The sequence below is a fragment of the Cervus elaphus genome, chromosome 5 (genome assembly GCF_910594005.1).
Source record: "Cervus elaphus chromosome 5, mCerEla1.1, whole genome shotgun sequence".
Lineage (NCBI taxonomy): Eukaryota > Metazoa > Chordata > Mammalia > Artiodactyla > Cervidae > Cervus > Cervus elaphus.
In genome coordinates this window covers 22534160-22552693 of record NC_057819.1, presented here as the reverse complement: position 1 = coordinate 22552693, position 18534 = coordinate 22534160, and positions in this window count along the sequence as shown.

The window sequence follows — 18534 nt, the reverse complement described above, 5'->3', positions numbered from 1 at the left end:
GGAGTTTGCTCAAACTCATGTCCATTGAATCAGTGATGCCATCCAAACATCTCGTCCTCTGTCATCCTCTTCTCCTCTTGCTTTCAATCTTTCCCAGCATCAGGCTTTTTTCTAAGGAATCAGTTCTTTGCATCAGGTGGTCAGATTACTAGAGTTTCAGTTTCAGCATCAGTCCTTCCAATGAATATTCAGGACTGATTTCCTTTAGGATGGACTGGTTGGATCTCCTTGCAGTCCAAGGGACTCTCAACAGTCTTCTCCAACACCACAGTTCAAAAGCATCAATTATTCGGTACTCAGCTTTCTTTATAGTCCAACTCTCACATCCATACATAACTACTGGAAAAACCATAGCTCTGACTAGATGGACCTTTGTAAGCAAAGTAATGTCTCTGCTTTTTAATATGCTGCTAGGTTGGTCATGGCTTTTCTTCCAAGGAGCAAGCATCTTTTAATTTCATGGCTGCAGTCACCACCTGCAGTGATTTTGGAGCCGAGGAAAATAAAGTCTGTCACTGTTTCCATGGTTTTCCCCACGGCCATGGAGTGATGGGACCAAATGCCATGATCTTAGTTTTTTGAATGTTGAGTTTTAAGCCAGCTTTTTCACTCTCCTCTTTCACTTTCATCAAGAGGCTCTTTAGTTCTTCTTCACTTTCTCCATAGGGTGGTATCATCTGTGTATCTGAGGTTATTGATATTTCTCCCAGAAATCTTGATTCTGGCTTGTGCCTCATCCAGCCTGGCATTTCTCATGATGTGCTCTGCATATAAGTTAAACAAGCAGGATGACAATATACAGCCTTGACATACTTGTTTCCCAATTTGGAACCAGTCCATTGTTCCATATCCGGTTCTAACTGTTGCTGCTTAACCTGCATACAGATTTCTCAGGAGGCAGGTAAGGTGGTCTGGTATTTCCATCTCTTGAAGAATTTTCCACAGTTTGTTCTGATCCACACAGTCAAAGGCTTTAGCCTACTCAATGAAGCAGAATTAAATATTTTTCTGGAATTCTCTTGATTTTCCTAAGACCCAACTGATGTTGGCAATTTGATCTCTGGTTCATCTGCCTTTTCTAAATCCAGCTTGAACATCTGAAGTTCACAGTTCACGTACTGTTGAAGCCTAGCTTGGAGAATTGTTCATGATCTGATCACAGATCCTGCGACCTCCCCTCTCTCATCTGGCTTTTAAAAATGCTTTTTGGAAACCCTCGGGGAGGTTGAGGCTTTTAGGGCATGAGCCACCCATCTCCTTGCATGGCCCTGCAGTAAACATTTCTCTGCCCGAACTCCAACTTTCAGTTTGTTTGGCCTCACTGTGCATCAGGCATAGAAACTTGCATTCACAAGTGGACTAAAAATAAAACACAGAGCATCTAAATGACGTAATCCCAAACTTAATATATTTATTTGCCTTTGTTCATGCAGAATACAAGCAATCTCAACTTAAAACAGTCTGGGCAGGGAGAGGTACTGATGAAAGTTTCCAGATTTTAACAATACAGTGTGGGCAATTTAAAGTCAAGGACAGTATTTCTTTGCAGGAAATGTGCTAACAAGCTGTGAGCTGCTATCAAGCCTCCTCTGGAGTTGAGCCAGTTGAATGCCAGTGCTAATGTCTCCTTAGCAAGAAAGGACTCCAAGCATCAGGACGGAACCTCAAAGTGAAGGAGTCTTGCCCTTTTCCAATGATTAGTGCCTGCTAGGGCTCCTTTTTCTCCTTCAGGGGTAGAAGACTTAGCCATTAGAATCTGAACTCTGAATCTGCCCTCTGAGCTCCACTACCCAGGACGAGCTAGGTTGATGTGTAAATCACAGGGTGAAAAAATGATTGTGTGCAGATGGCCTAATCTCAGTCATTTCTCTGTCGGAAACTCATGCCATTTGTTGCTGATACATGCTGATAATCACATTTAAAACGTGATTAAACACCACCAGCCAAGAATGGCTATTATGCTTAACAGACTTATTAGCAAGAGAGTGGAGCTGCAAACTATGCGTGGGGTAAATGGATGTCTTAAATTACACTAGCTGATCTATCGTCATTCTGTTTTTAGTGCAATGGTTTGTTACACATATAACTGATAATGCTAAATAGTAAATGTCAAGCTTCAGCTCTTAATAGCCTCATTTAAATTAGATTTGTATTTATTGTCCTAATTATTTTCCCAACCATCTGACCCAGGACACTTCCCTACACCATAGGGAAAGGACTCTCTCTGTACTATAGGGATAATTAAAACAAGCTGATTCTTGAAAAGTCAAAATGAGTGCAGGAGGAAACTGGGCAATAGGCATTCTGCCAAAGCCTATCTTTTTATTTCTTTTCAAGATCACATTTTGAAAATAGTTTAGAAATTACAAAATAGTCACTTACTAATTAAATGATCATGATAATTTCAGTTATAAGCACCACCTCCAAATGGACAATGTAATTGAACAGGTCCTCCTTCCAAAGCATCTATCTGCCCAGGTTGATATAAAATCTCACTACTGGGACTTTCTTTGCAGTTCAGTGGTTGGGACTCCAAGCTTGCAGGAGACACAATGATAGATCAAGTCCTATCTTTGATCAGGGAACTAGGATCCTGCACGCCACAATGTAGCAATAATAATAATAATAATAATAAAATAAAAAACTCACCACTTCATCTTCCTATGCAGCTCTTAAGGGTCTCTGTTTAGACTCATCACTTTAAACAAAACAGTTCCTGAGCACCTGGGGACAAATTCTCCCAGGCTGGAGGCAGTTGCCAGGAACGAAACTGCTCTACACTGGAAGTATATCCATTTATAAATCATGGGTCACACATATTACTGAAGGGTCCACCAACTGGTTCCCAAATAGTTCTAATCCCAGCTCTGCTCTATTCCATGTAGTGTGGATGAAGCTGATTCCACTTTTCTAATATAGGAAGGGGCTCATGGCCTTAGCAAGCCCATGGGAGCATTCCAACCACCTGGGCAGGAGCCCATGAGACACTATGGGGACAGAGAATCATGTGCAGAACATTAAAAGAAACTTCCAGGAGTTGTCAGTAGAGAGCTCATCTCAGTTCATTGGGGATTTAGAGCTCTAGGGACCTGAGCCTGGAGCTGCCAAGGGTTGGTATGTGAACAAACTCTGCCAGAGACACAGGAGGCATGGCCCAGAGATGGTTAAAAAGTTGGTCATGATGTAAACATTTGAGACCCTGGATCTCTTATGCTTGAATTTTAAGGGTGTTTTTTGTTTGTTTTTTAACTCTTTATTGAATTTGTCACAATATTGTTTCTGCTTTATGTTTTGTTTTTTCTGGCCATGAGACATCTGGGAGTTTAGTTCCCCAACTAGGGATTGAACCTGCATCCCCTTCATTGGAAGATAAAGTATTAACCGCTGGACCACCAGGACAGTCCCTGGGTTTTAGTTTTTAATGAACTTTATTTTTTTAAGGGTGGTTTTAGACTCGCAACAAATGGAGGAGAACGTACAGAGATTTCCCATCTACCGCTGACTACACACCTGCACAGCCTTCTCCAATTATCAATGTCACGCATTTGTTACAATTAATGGACTGACACGTCCCTGTCACCCAAAGTCTGCAGAGTTTATCTTTATCACATGTCCTACGAGTTTAGGCAGATATATAAGGACACGTGTCTACCATTAGCATATCCTACAGAGCAGTGTCATTGTCCTAAAAAATCCTCTGTGTTCTGATTGCGTCCCTCCCTGCCAACTGCTGGCAACCACTCACCCTCTAACTGTCTCCATAATCTTGCCTTTCCTAGGATGTCATAGAGTTGGAATCCCATATCATATAGCCTTTTCAGATTGGCCACTTTCACTCTGGAATTTGCATTTAAGCCTCCTGGATGTCTTTCTGTGGCTTGAGAGTTCATCTCTTTTTAGCCCTGAATACCATTCCATTGCCTGGATGGACCCCCGTTTATTTATCCATTCACCTACTAACGGACATTGTGGTTGCATCCACGTTTTGGCACTTATGAACAAAGCTGCTATAAACATCCTTGTGCAAGTTTTTGTTAAGACATACATTTTCAACTCATTCATGGATCTGGGCTTTTTAGTTCCGCGAGCTTATAGCGATCTTCATTACTCAAGCTGTTAGGAGTTGAGTTCTCTGGCATTTGTAATCACACGAGTCCCGATTGCACAGTCACTTCCGAGGTCATATGTGATTTGGTCAGAAACTATTTGTGTGACCTCGGATGAGTCACTAAATCTCACCCAGCCTAGTCTCATCCTCTTTAAGGAAGGGCGAGAAGATCCTCGGTCAGCATATCACAGAATTGTCAACTTCAGAGACTAGCGCAGAACAGAGTGATAGGCAGCATCAGAGGCTGCGGCTCTCTGGGTGTTAAACATGCCCCACACACCTGCATCTCACAGTCAGCCCAGGTTACAAAGATGCGGGGCTCCCTGTCCATGGTTACCTGGCTACCAGGCCCCATCTGAAGGGTCTGGGCTTTTGACCCCGGGCCTCCAATGCTGCTTCTTGATCGTAACAAGGCTTGTCCGTGCAAAGGAGGTCAGCGTACTAGACCAGCCTAAAACTGAGCGGAACTGGACCAGATGAATATCCCTTTTGCTAAAAGGTAATAAGCTGCCACGGCCTTGGCTACCACGTTCAACAGACAGAAATAGAACATGACCATCATCGCACAAAGTTCTATCAGCCAGGGCTGCTCTGGAGCATCCTGGTACCATCTGAAACACTGGTCAAGCTTCTCTTTTTCAAATTAGCTTTTATTGTGGTGAAAGTCACAGAATATAAAACATACATTTTAACTATATTTGACTGTACATTTCATGGCACTAAGTGCATTCACATTGTTGTGCATCCCTCACCATCATCCATCTCCCAAATTTTTCGCCTCTCTAAACTGAAACTGTCCCCACTAAACGCCAACTACCCATACCCCCTCCCCCCACCCCTTTATCCTCTGGCTGCTGGCATCTACCAATGTACTCTCTTACTATGAATTTGACTACTCTAGGTATCTTGTATAAGTGGAATCAAACACTGGTTAAGCTTCTCTTAATGTTGCTACTGTTGATACGCTACACCCGTGGGTATAAAAGCTGTTGTAAAATTCAAGCTGCTTTTTAAGTCGGCATCGGTTGCTAATGTGACATCAACTCAGCATGTAATTACATTGTAATGTGTTTTAGCTAATATCCGGGGAAAGAAAATGATCAAGGGGGTAAAAATATAAGAAAAAACCATAATGTTCAGTGTAAAAGAATGAAAGATAAAGATTTTTTAGTAATAATAAAATACTTGCTTAATTCAGAAAGCAAATACAAGTTGGAACATTTGTCTTCTAGGAATCACTGCTATTTAAAGCGTGACTTTCTCACACACGTAACTCTGTGGAAAGGAATCTAAAACTTTATTCTAGCAATAATTTTATATATCATGTTGAGACTTGGCAAAATGGTGCAAAATAACTCATGAGGAACATGATGAAACCAATCTCCCTCACCACACCATTTTGTATTTGGGAGTGGATGGGAACTTACTTGATATGGAGTGTTGAGAGTGTTTTGAAACAGAATGTCTGGGCACTTATTTTTTAACTTTTTATTGAAGTATGCTTGATTTAAAATGTTAATATCTGCTGTGCAGCAAGGTGATTTAGTTACACAAACACACACACATATGTATACATATATTCTTTTCCATATTCTTTTCCATTATAGTTTATCAAAAGATACTGAATATAGTTCTGTGCTATACAGTAGGACCTTGTTCTTTATCCATTCTACATATAAAAGCTGACATTTGCTAACCCCAACTTCCCACTCTATCCCTCCACCACCTCCCTCCCCTTTGGCAAACACCAGTCTATTCTCTATGTTTGTGATTCTGTTTCTTTTTTAAAGATAAGTTCATTTGTGTCATATTTTAGATTCCACATATAAGTCATATCATATGGTACATGTATTTCTCTTTCTGGCTTACTTCACTTAGTGTGATAATCTCTAGTTGCATCCATGGAGCTGCAAATGGCTTTGGTTCATTCTTTTTCATGGCTGAGTAGTATTCCATTATGTACAGGTACCACATCTTTATCCATTCATTTGTCAGTGGCCATTTGGGTTGTTTCCATGTCTTGGCTATTGTAAATAGTACTGCTATGAAAATAGGGGGACTTGTGCATTTATCTAGCTTTGAGAAACTTACATTCTTTCAGTTTCAGTTAATGCTGATAAGCTATTGACATATTTGGTAAAATTCAAATATAATTAATTGGATATTTGGGATTTTAATCTGCCTCTTTTTTTAAAGTGGATAGAATAGACTTTGCTTCTGTGTGCTGAGCTGACCAGAGCTCTAAGTAGAGCTTTGACGCTGATCTAGAAAGGGGCTGTTACCTTAAGAAGAACAGAGCCCCATCAGAGTTGGTAAAAACAAAGCATAGGATTTATTAACAGCATGCTGGGCTCGCTCACAAAATTGAACATTGTCAGGTGGGCCAGAAGTACACCCACCTTCAGAACGAGAGAGGAAGGAATTCCTTGACCTCCCTATAATGCTCTGCTTTTAAGAATAACCTGTGATTTCCACTGTAGTCCATCTGCTTCTCCTTCTTTTTTTTTTTTGGCCACACTGTGCGCCATGTGGGATCTTAGTTCTGCAACCAGGGATCAAACCCAGCCCCCTGCATAGGAAGCACAGAGTCTTCCCCATCAGGGAAATCCAGTCCATCTGCTTCAAATCATAATCTTGGGTGGGGGGCACTGGTATGACTGTCTCTCTGCCTGAGGCCATTCTGGGTAAAATAAATACAATATGAAAAGCAGAACAATTCTAATTTGCTAAAATGGGAAGATTTCCTCTTGGGCCAATAGCTCAGCTGAAAGGAAAACTCTAAGGGCAGCTCTTGGAATGCCCATGAAGTCAAGTCAATAATCAGAGTGCCAGGAAGGTGTAAGAAAAGGGTGAAGGTTGGTCGGGGGTAGCAATCATCTTTTTAAAAGAACATGACCATTTGGTTGCTTCCCAGGTAGCTTCCCTGGCACCTCAGCTGGTAAAGAATCTGCCTGCAATGCAGGAGACCCCTGTTTGATGCCTGGGTTGGGAAGATCTGCAGGAGAAGGGATAGGCTACCCACTCCAGTATTCTTGGGCTTCCCTGGTGGCTCAGCTGGTAAAGAATCTGCCTGCAACACGGGAGACCTGGGTCCAATTCCTGGGTTGGGAAGATCCCCTGGAGAAGGGAAAGGCTACCCACTCCAGTATTCTGGCCTGGAGAATTTCGTGGACCGTATAGTCCATGAAGTTGCAAAGTGTCAGACACAACTGAGTGGCGAAGTGGTAAAGAATCTGCCTGCCAACACAGAAGATGTGGGCTTGAGCCCTGGGTCAGGAAGATCCCCTAGAGAAGGAAATGGCAACCCACTCCAGCATTCTTGCCTGGAAAATCCCCTGGACGGAGATCACTTGGTTGCTTATATTTGAGGTCTGAGGTCTTACACTTCTGCTCCTCTCTCTCCTCCCCTGATTCCATAGCTAGTGAACAAAAAGGATTTCTCTGGCACATCTATCAGAACTGTTGCTTGGCCCATTAAGATGCTGTGATGGTAGCTCCCTTCCTTTCATCTCACAACATCCCTTCCAATGGCTGCTTTTAAAATTTTACTTCCTGTCTTGAAGTGTCCTCCAGATATTGTTTTATGCCTCTTAGACAGCTAATTAGAAGCATTTGATGTCTGGCGGAGTAAGTGTGACTTCATCTCTTCAAACTTGTCTTCCACCTTTAGATGAAAGTCTGAGCTTGAGAGGAAGAGGGGGAGAGACACTTGTGATGGTGGCTTGATTCATTTTTAGTCTGTGGTGTGGCTCCTGGGTTACTGTCACATGATGCCCTAATTATGCTTGGAAGGTTCTGCAAAGTTGGTGCAGTTCATTATAACTGATCCACCTGTGAATTTCATGCACAGAGGTAAGGGACAATGAGCCAGAAACTAGCCTGGATACATGTTCACTTGTAGGAGTCCATCAGCGCTCTGAGCCACTAGGGAGCTTTTAATGGAAAATATTTGAGGAATCAATACTCTCTACAGGTACATCATGTTCTCTCATCTTCATGCCTTCTGTCAGAGAGAAGTCTTCTGAACACTTACTGTGGGAAGGTGTACGAGTGCATGTCACACCAAATAGGTGTTGATCCTTGACTGTCTCATTATTTGTAGAAACGTTCCTGTGTGAATTTCAGGTCTTTGGTTTTCCTCTTTGGTCTTGTAATGGAGGTTTTGTTGAGATAATTGTGTTTTTTAAAACCTTACATAGATCTTTTGTAAAGCAGAGCAAAACCCTTGACATTATGGGATTCCATTAGCATTTTAAGAAACTACCAGACCATTTTATTTTTTTCCAATTTTACAGAGAAATGATTGACATACAGAACAAAGTTTAAATGTACAACATAAAGACTTGACTTATATACATCACGCAATGATGACCATAATAAGCTTAGAGAACATCCATCATCTCACATAGACACAAAAGAAAAGAAAAAGACATATTTTGCCTTGAATGAGAACTCAGGATTCACTCTTTTAACAACTTTCATATGTAACATACAGCAGTGCTATATTTATCATGTTGTACATTGCTATTTGTCACATGGTTGTACCATTTTACCTTCCCATTCCAGCAGCACATGGGAGCTCTCGCCCTTCCATATATTGGCCAGTGCTTCACACGGTCAGCCTGTTAATTTTAGGCAACCTAATGGATGTGTGAGCTTCCCAGGTAGTGGTAAGGAACCACCTGCCAATGCAGGAGATATGAGACATAAGCTCGATCCCTGGGTTGGGAAGATCCCCTGGAGGAGGGTATGGCAACCCTCTCCAGTATTCTTGTCTGGAAAACAACTCCATGGACAGAGGAGCCTGATGGACTGCAGTCCATAGGGTCACAAAGAGTCAGACATAACTGAAGCGACTTAACTTACACACACAAATGGATGTGTAGTGGTATCGTATTGTGGTCTTAGTTTACATTTTCATAATAACTCATACTGTTTATTGTTCTCATTGTTTGCAGCAGGAGGGTAAGCTAGACTCATTTATTTATTTAGATAGATATGGATGAATGGGTAGATAGATAATAGATAGGCATACAGATAAATAGACAAGTAGATAGAGGATAGATAATAGATGACAGATTGATAGGTAGATAGATAAAATATAGATAGGTATATAGATGGAGAAGCATACAGATCCAATAAAAAACAGGACCTTCAGAGTCAGACTTGGGTTTGAATCTTACCTCCAATACCCTACCTAATTCCTGTGTGGTTTTAGAAAGGTTACTTAACTGTCTAAGTTTCAATTTCCACATCTTTAAATGGGAATAAAGTTAACACCAACCTTAAGAGGTAGTTGGAGGAGTCAGCTGAATTATATATGTGATGCCCTGAGGAAAGCATAGACCAGATAGTATGTGCTCTGAAAACCCCACAGAATTCTCCCCTCGTGAGTACACAGTTTCAACATATGCAACCAGTTGCACACATATTGTAATTTTTTGACCGGACGTGGAATCTTTCAGCCAAGTCAAATGATCTCTAACAGTTTAAGCAGCCCTAGAGTCTAATGTATCAATGCACCCATGGTACAGTCCCAGCAGTGAGTGCTATGATGATTTCTACCCAAATCAGGGTACATAAGTATATGCTGTGAAGATCTGGTTTGAGTGAAGAGTTGTATAATGCAGGCCTACTCGAAGGCAACATAAGATGTTTGTTTATCTGATGACTTCTCTGCAGAACTCACCAAACCCCAGAGTGTACGGGGAACAAAATGACTGAATTACAATTAAGTTATGGAGTAGAAAATATGGAGACAACTATAACTCTGAAATCATCTCTATGCTCCCTATCAGAAAGAAGTCCTCTGAACACTTACTGCTGGAAGGTGCATGAGTGAGTGTGCACTCTATCATGTCTGACTCTTTGCAACCCCATGGACTGTAGCCCACCAGGCTCCTCTGGCCATGGGATTTTCCAGGAAAGAATACTGGAGCAGGTTGCCATTTTCTTCTCCAGGGGATCTTCCTGGGCCAAGGATCAAACCCACGTCTCCTGTGTCTCCTGCACTGGCAGGCAGATCTTTACCACTGTGCCACCAGGGAAGAAGGTACCGAAAGGATGTTGCTGAACCACAAAAAAAAGCCGGGATTCTTGGCCTCCAGAGGAGAAGTGTTCAATCCGGGGCCAGAGACAAGGCTTGATCGCTCAGAGCTTTTGTGCAATCGAGTTTTATTAAAGTATAGAAGGAATGGAGAAAGCTTCTGACATAGACATCAGAAGGGGCAGAAAGAGTACCCCCTTGCTAGCGTTAGCCATGGAGTTATATACTCTCCAATTAGTTATTACAGTGAATCAAAAGAATGTCTGGAGGTCATAAAGACCTCACTAGACCTACTCCCATAATTTACATTTTAAGATAACAGGATTAGCCAGAAGGTTTTTTCCAGAGACTGTCCTCAAGCAGGATACATTATTGTCATATAATCTTAAGGAATGTAGAGGGGAAAAAAAGCTTCTCCTTTCTTCCTCCTTGAGAATTTCAGACCCCTCTCTCCTTGGGGACTCCTGGACTTCTTATCAACCTGCCTAGGAAATGACTCTCTCAGTACCATATGTGGATTTGCACTCTGGGCCCCTGAACTGGTGAATTGTAAGGTATCATCTGGCTCAGCCTAAAGATTTCATGGCAGCTCTTGCCATTGGGCTCAGATTTTCCCTGGACACACACATTCAATCTTCCAGAGAACAAGCCCCTGCCTTCAGTGTGTTCTAGGGGCTTCCACAGCCATGTCTACTTTCAGTATCAAAGGAAGATGCCACCTTTGCATCCAGAGATGTCCCATTTGAGAAAATTCACCAAATTGAAAAGAATCACAGGAGAGGAAAGGAAAACTGACCAAGAACTTCCTTCCTGTCACCCTCAGACATTTTGATGTCATTCAACCTCACCTTCAAGTAGGGAAACTATCAAAATATTTCACGTGGCATAGCTGGTGTGCAAGTCTACTGGCTCCAAACTGTAGCCTTTATTTCCCAGTCAGGACTGCAAGGAAAATATTCAGGCTGACAGCTGACCAGGGTAGAAGGAGGGCCTTGCATTCAACTTTATGTCTGTTGGACAAGAATATGTCTTTCTCCTTTAATTCATTCTCCATGAAAAGGAGCATTTAGAGAAACTGACTGTCATCGTAAGGGGTGACTGGCTTCCAGAAGCAAAAACAATCCCATAGGAAAGCATAAACTTAAAAGTTATCAAGGGGCACAAATCATTTTGTTTCTGTCTCATAAATAATTAATAAATCTGGAAAAGGAGCTAATCTCCCAAATGAGACCCCTCCATCATAGTTCATTTTCAAGATGACATTAACAAGCATCTGTTACGTACAATTTCCCTGCACTATTTCTTGCTCTGCAAACTTCAACAATTAAAGATAACTTTTAACTCTATTATTTATTGAAGGATAGTTGTTTTCCAGTGTTGGGTTAGTTTCTGATGTACAGCAAAGTGATTCAGTTACACGAAATATCTGCATACATGCTAAGGTGCTTCAGTTGTATCTGACTCTTTGCAACACTATGGACTGTACCTGCCCAGCTCCTCTTTCCATGGGACTCTCCAGGCAAGAATACTGGAGTGGGTTGCCATGCCCTCCTCCAGGGGATCTTCCCTCCAGGGTTCCCTGGTGGAACCCTCCACCCAGGGATCGAACCCATGGTGTCTCCTGTGTCTTCTGCATTTGCAGCAGATTCTTTGCCACCTGGGAAGCCCATATACACATATATATGTATACATATATATTACAATATCTGTATTCTTTTTCATATTCTTTTCCATTATGGTTTATTACAGGGTACTGAATATAGTTCCCTGTGCTATTCAGTAGGTCCTTGTTGTTTATCCATGGTATATGTAAGAGTTTGCCTCTGCTAATCTCAAACTCCCAATCCATCCCTCCCTTATCACCTCCCTCCTTGGCAACCACAAGTCTGCTCTCCATGTAAAGATGCTTTTAAGGTACACCTGATAAAGAGCCTTCGGGCAGTAGCTCATATACAGTGATTAGAGGAGAAAAAAAAAAGACATTTGCAATTAGATCCATTCGTACAATCCATTTCACAGGAGTGTAACTCTGCCATGGGGTATTCCCATCTCTAAACAGCCAAACTGGGATTTTTTACTTCTGCATGCCTTCCAGAAATGATGATGAAAAGAGAAAATAAATTGTATTTTAATGCTGGGGACTTATGAAGCCATCCCGGTCTTGGCTACTCACTGCTGCTGGAAAATGCTTCCCAGGGAAAATTCGGTTGCACCGACTGCACAAAAGCTCTTATGGGAAACATGGATGAAAGCTCACAGCTGTGAGGCACAGTAAATGATGCTGAAGTCTTGATACCAGCACACTAACATGCCATTCCCGAATGGAAAGAAAAGAAAGGATAACGTGCCTCAACATCCAGACAGCTATTTCATTAAACAGCTGCAGTTGGAGTGTTTTTATTAGAAAATGACATGAAATGAAACAAACAAACAAAAACATCATCACTTTGAAGGGAGGACAAAACAGGGACTGTAATACCAGTGAGATTCTGCTACTGATAGATATAGCCTTGTACAAGTCACTATGTGTTTTCCTGTGGCTTCTTATGTAAAGTTCCTGTCCCACTCTGGTATGCAGAATAATGGCCTTCTGAGCATCCCCATAGCAATCCCTGGGACTGTGAGTAAGTTACATGGAAAAGAGGAATGAAAGCTGCAGATGGAATTCAAGTTACTAATCAGATGACCCCAAGATGGGGAGATTGTCCTGGATTATCCCAATGTAATAACTTCATCCCAATGTAATACATATTTCAATATAAATGATTCATTATCCCATGTAATCATTCAGGAGAGAGGGCAGAAGAGGAATCCAGAGTGATGCAATGTGACCAGGACTAGACATGCTATGGCCAACTTCAGTGGTGGAAGATGAAGAATGGGAGGAACTTCTAGGAGGTAGAAAGGGCAAAGAGATGGGTTCCCCTCCCAAGTCGTTAGAAGGAATATAACCCCCCAACACCTTGATTTTAAACCATGAGACCCTTATCAAATACTAGGCTACAAAACTGTAAGGCAATTATTTGGTCTGTTCTAAGCCACAAAATTTATAGTAACGTTACAGTAGAAAAGGAAATGAACACATCTGAGAATCACAAGAGTCTCTAGATAACAGCAGACAACACACACTGAGGAGCAGAAAGCATTAACAAGCTTTAATATTGTTATAAACTAACATCCATTAGTGGCTGACACTTACAAGGCTATAAATAAATATCTGTTGACTTAAATAATGAGGGTAAGTTACTTTATGTTAGGAAAGAGAGCCTCTTATGTAACTATGAACAGATATAAACAATTTTGCATTTGTCGGGAGTGGTCAGTGATGGTAATGCTGGCTCCCTACACATATCGAGGATACAGGAGTAGGTGTGGCCTAACCTCGACCATGAACATGAAGCAATATCCCTGGGGTTATTTACTAGGAAATTTTGTGTTCTCTTCCCCAGATACTAAACTGGTGAAAGATGATCCACAGATGCTGGTGGCTGCCTTTCAACACGTGAGGAAACTACTTTAAAAAGGAGACAGCAGGGGGTGGTCCATTGGTTAAGACTCTGCACTTTCGAGGCAGGGGGTGTGGGTTCAATCCCTGCTCAGGGAATTAAGTTCCCACCAGCTGTGCAGCCAAAGTATTTTTCAAAATTTAAAATAATGAAAAAGAAGACAACAGAGAAGAAAGCAGAGCACAGAGATGAGGAGAGAAAGAGTCAGAAGCCTAAAATCATTCCTTGGGTGCGTGGGTCTACCTGTTCATGACTCTATTACAGTCTTCCCTCACTCTCACCTCAGGCACACACTGTCACCAGCACCTCTTTGGGGAGAGCAAGATAAGGAAACATTGAAAGGTCTTCCTGAAAAAGAGCTTCAAGAAGGGAGCACCGAAGATTCCCAGAAGTGCTGGAGTGAGTGGTCTCAGAGGAATTCATTCTTGGACTCCTAGAGTTGTAACCAGCAGAATTAGTCTGGAAGATCAAGAGCGACTCGTTTCAGCCCCTTTCAAAGATGCTGGCTGCTGCTGCCTGAGGTTTGGTCCAATATCCAGTCTCTATTTTCCTACTTGCTTATGTATTTATTTAACAGGACAGTGTAGTGAATAACATAAGGGCATGAATTCAACCCCCAGGGCTGTCGGTAACTTCAACTTCTAGTGCGTCATTTTCCCCACCCATAAATGGGATAATAATACTACCTACCTCAAAACCCTATGTAGCAGGAGGTGTGGGCTTAGCACACAGTAATCCCTAGATGCATGCTTTGGAGCTCCCAAAATTACAGGGAGGGAAAAAGCAGGAAACAGACCACTAAATATGCACAGTTATATATTTTGACTTAACAAAATGATTAAATCAGATCATTCTTAAAACCAAAAAGCTAATTTGGAAATTTAATTATTTTGAAGGACAGATCCCCTGTGGCTTACTTATTCCGTGATGTTGGAATGGGAGAAAAAGCTAATAGCTTTCTAATTATATCAATTTTCCATTTTAAAAAATCTGGTTCTCATTTATTAGTCTGTCAAGGGATTACCAAGCTACTTGCTTTATGCTCTTAATTCACAAGGCAGGAATAAATTAGCGCAAATGTATTAGATCCTGTTCCCTTAAATTTCCCCTCTAAGTTGAAGCAATTAAGCTCATTCCTTTTTATGGAAGTTGTTAACAAACCCATTTATCAGAAATGGGGCTTTATTAAGTTTAGTGGGTAGTTTTCATGAAATAACCTAAGAAAGAGTGTATGGATCTCCACACCTGACCTCATCAGCAAAAGAAATGACAAAAAAGAGAAACAAAAGCAAAAAATAAAAAGTTCATCCACGTTGTTGCAAACAGCAGTGTTTCCTTTGTTCTGGCTGAATAATTCCACTTATATGTAGAGTCTGAAGAAAAACCAAACTCACAGAAACAGAAAACAGATTGATGGTTGCCAGAGGTGGGAAACTGGAAGGTGGGGGAAACAGGTGAAGGGGCCCAAGAATACAAACTATTATTTTGCAACATATACATATATAAAATCACTGCAATTTATCCCATATGATGTCTATTATATATCATTTATATGTGGAGTCTAAAAGAAATGATACAAATGAACTTCTTTAGAAAACAGAAATAGACCCACAGACATAGAAAACAAATTCATGATTACCAAAGGGGAAAGTGGGGAAGGGATAGATTAGGATTTGGGGATTAACAGATACATACTACCACATATAAAATAGATAACCAACAAGGGCTGTATAGCACAGGGAACTCTACTCAATATTTTGTAATAATCTATAAGAGAAAAGAATCTGAAAAAGAATATATATATATACATATATATATATATATATATATATGTATGTATGTATAACTGAATCATTTTGCTGAAACACCTGAAACTAACAACGTTGTAAACCAGCTAAGAAGGTTTGATTGGTAGAACGTTCTTGTTCTGCTTGCAATACGTAACTAAGAGCAGTGGGTATTGCCAAATAATGAATGATATAAATACAAATGCAAAACAGAAAGAGACTTACAGACTTAGAGAACAAACTTATGGTTGCCAGGGGTGACAGTGAAGTTTGGGATGGACATGTACACACTGCTATATTTAAAATGGATAACCAACAATGACCTACTGTATAGCACAGGGAACTCTGCTCAATGATACGTGGCAGCCTGGAAGGGAGAGGAGTTTGGGGGAGAATGTATACATGTATATATATGGCTGAGTCCCTTCACTGGCCACCTGAAGCTATCACAACATTGTTAATTGGCTACACCCCAATACAAAATAAATGGTTTTTAAAAAGAAAGACTGATGTAAATGGAGTCCAGGAACCTGAGCTTAAAATACCTACATACACAAACATACATACACACATATGTAATGAAGAATGAAAAAGCTAAACTCACATAAGGACAAGAAAATAAAACCCATGGAAATGGATGACCTAGGATATCACTGACTAACCTGGGGAAGAGATGAGACACTGTTTTGAAATGCTCTGTGTAGAAACCATTGAATTTGATTGCTCAGAGTCACTTTAAGATATCAAAGAACTCCTGTCCCAGGTTCTGATCTTAGTTATTCCCTCCTCCTGGAATGTTCTTCTGAAATCTCTAAATCTGACTCCCTCTTATCATTCAAATTTCTGCTAGTAGGCCAGCATACCCAAGAAGCTTTCTCTGGCCACCCTCCTCATAGCAGGAACACCCACCCAAGTATTTTTCAGTGGAATTACCCAGTTTCATTTGCCTAATAAAATTACACCTAGCTTGGACCATCTCAGATATACATTCAGTTACAAGCATAATTGTCTTTCTTTTCTGCTAGAAAATAGCTCCTGGAAATCAGAAGCCCTGTCTACTTCCATCTGTGCCACATTCCTAGTCTCTGGAAGAGTCTAGAACAATCAAGAAACATTTGTTGAATCAGTGAAGGAACCTAGTTACACTCTAGACGAGTAGTCTGGGGCCCAGAAATGGTAAGTATCTTGACTGGGGGACTTTTCTGGTGGTCCAGTGTTTAAGATTTCATCTTCCAATGCAGAGTGCACCTTCCATCCCTGGTCGGGGAGCCAAGATCCCACATGCCTGGAGGCAAAAAAACCAAAACACAAAACAGAAACAATATTGTAACAAATTCAATAGCGACTTTAAAAATGGTCCACATCCAAAAAACGGAAAATCAAAGTATCTTGACCAGGGCCCCATAGATCACTAGCAGCAAGCTGGGATAAAAATGCGTGACCCTTGACCTTTAAAGTGCTTGGGTTGGTGAACTCTTGGGGGAAGAATCCTTGCATTTGGATCCTTCCTCTGTGATAACTTCAATGCTGATAATGTGGAAACACAGAGAGACGTCAAAAACACATTTTTTTCACACCATCGAGTCTTGCCACCCGGGAAGAAACTAACATTGAGGATTTTCTGAATCGCTAACATTTCACTTCCATGAGAGGTTTGGGGGACTTTTCTTCTCCCACCAATGACATTAGCCATTTAGGAAATGGTTTAAAACAAAAGGGCATTTTAGAATATTGCCAATAACAGTTAGCAAATCTCATTAATGAGATACTCTGATGTGGAAATCACCACAATTCTTTTTCGCTGAAAATACTGTAATTAAGCCGTTGTGTGTGTGTGTTATTTAGCAAATGAATAATTACACTATGCCCTTGAGGCTTCCTGCTACTTTGAAGCACCGGGCTAATACCCTTGCCATCTTGTCTGGAACTCAATTTAATGAGCAATATATTCCGAGCCAGGCACAGGGCAATTGACTGCTTTATACAAGAAGATATTAGAGCAACAGCAAAATTACCCAGTGTGCTGCAGGCCATAAAACATGAAGGATGGCAGATACATACTTTGCATTTAATTCCGAAAAACAGACTGTGGTTAATTCTGCAGTGGTCACTGAGCACCTTGTATGTGGCAGCCTCTGTGCTAGACGGCAAGAATACAAGGGCAATACAGGATGCTGGGAGGTTTGTCATCTGTTTTTTTTTTTTATAAAAAAAGTCATGATGTCAATGTGAAGCAATGATAATATTGCCATGCATGCATGCTAAGTCGCTTCCATCGTGTCCGACTCTGTGCAACCCTATGAGCTGTAGCCCGCCAGGCTCTTCGGCCCATGGGATTTCCCAGGCAAGAATACTGGAGTTGGTTGCCATGCCCTCCTCCAGGGAATCTTTTCGACCCAGGGATCTAATGTTTTATGTCTCCTGTACTTGGCAGGTGGGTTCTTTATCACTATCACCACCTAGGAAGCACATTATCCCCTATACTACCACTAATTCTGCTCTTCTCTAAATCCAAAAGCTAAAGTCACACTTCATGACTTCCCCGAGGAGACATTTGACATGATGAATCCAAGAAAACTTGAATCTGACCTTTGCAGCTCTCCAAAGTCCACCCCATTTCTTCCTCAGCCTAGATGTCCCAGAGGTCAGGAGTTCAACTGGTTTCATGTTAATGCCATTCACCACTTGCATTAGCACACTGTTTTAAATAACTGGTAATGTTAAGTTCTTCTGTGACAGATCTAGACTGGATTTTATAAAGTCATGGTCCAGACCTTTCTTGGTAAATAACTTGCAGGTGAGCAGCAAGTCGCTCAACCCCAATGGAAAGAGTTCCTTCAAATTCTACACCAGTGTAAATAAACATTTACTAATAGCCTTGGCCCCAAAGAAGCTCTAGAATCATCTAACAATTGCTGTTCCCCCGTAGACTCATGGTTACAAGCTGAGAAAAGTGGAAATGGAGACATGGCTCGGACCAGAATGAGGCAGAATGTGCTGGAGGAGGGACCATGTGTTTGATTCAGTGAGAAAAAACAACAAGTTTTCAATCAGTCTTGCAGGTCGACTCTTGGCCAGGGAGACACT